Here is a 1,149-nt window from a genome sequence, read left to right as displayed (position 1 = left end):
GGGAAGATAAAATAATAAAGCATTTCTGCCTCACATTAGTGACTTCTCTTCACGTCACATCTCATCTCACATTGATTAATCCACGATGGCCGTTGGGATATAACTTACCATCCGTGTGATTTGACACACTCTGACTTTGACTCTGAGTCACTCCAATCTAACATTTCCTGCCAGAGCAGCAGTTCAGCTTTTGGAGGTGCTGAGGTGCCTGTGCCAGCGTTTTCATTGCCCTGTCTCAGGCACTATAAATATTCCAGTGGCATTTCTGCAAGAAATCCCAGAGTCATCGTCACCTCCCCGGGGGGAGGCAGGGGCTGGGCCTCCACTGCTGCCTGGCTGTTTGCAGGTGGAAAGGGGACAAATCACGGCAGACTTGGCCTACCCTCAGCCATTTTCAGTTGTGAGAACTGCAGCGATTTTCTGGTGCAGGGATGGTTTTTGTGGTGTTTGTTTTTGGGAATTGCTGTGGCTTCTCAGCCGTGCTCTGGGGACGCTCCACACTGGGCCGGGTGTTGGTGTAGCTGAGAGCTTCAGTGCTTTCCCTGCTGCCACTCCTGCTACCAGCAGATTTTCTTCGTTTTCGAAGTTAAAAGTGTTACCAAAAGTAACTTCCTGCCGGTGTGTCCTTGAGATCTGGATTTTTTTAGTGATCTTTGCTGGCGTTCAGCGTGTCAGGACGGTTTGAAGCGAGCCAGGGAAGGGGAGCTGTGGGAGCTCTGTGCACACTCTGGAGCTCCAGCCTTTGGTACCTGGGGACAGGGAGGGAGGGAGGCTCCAAAATTTGAATGTCAAAACCGAGCCCCACCATATAATCACTGTTGTCTGACTAAGTCAAATGCAAATTAAGATGAGTCACAAAAAAATGTTTTCCCCATGAAATCTGACTGGTAACAGCTCAGGAGAACAAAGGGTGTGTAAGCTTTGGGAGATCCCTCCCAGTGATGGAGGTAAAGCTTCCCTGGATCTTAACCCCTGCTGGAGGTGCAGCTGTGCTCTGTGTTCCTGGGCTTTGCTCACCACACTGCAGCCCTACAAATCCCAGGAGAAAAAGCAGTGATTTTGAGGTTTGATCACCTGTGTTTTGTTGTGAACGCAGCCAAAACTGTGCAAAACTGTTATGTTAAATGTGAGAGTGCAGGAAAACTACCT

The sequence above is a fragment of the Manacus vitellinus genome, unplaced genomic scaffold (assembly GCF_001715985.3).
Source record: "Manacus vitellinus isolate BGI_N305 unplaced genomic scaffold, ASM171598v3 scaffold_128_pilon, whole genome shotgun sequence".
Classification (NCBI taxonomy): Eukaryota; Metazoa; Chordata; class Aves; order Passeriformes; family Pipridae; genus Manacus; species Manacus vitellinus.
The sequence above is the reverse complement of the archived record's forward strand: the minus strand, read 5'-3'. Positions refer to the sequence as shown.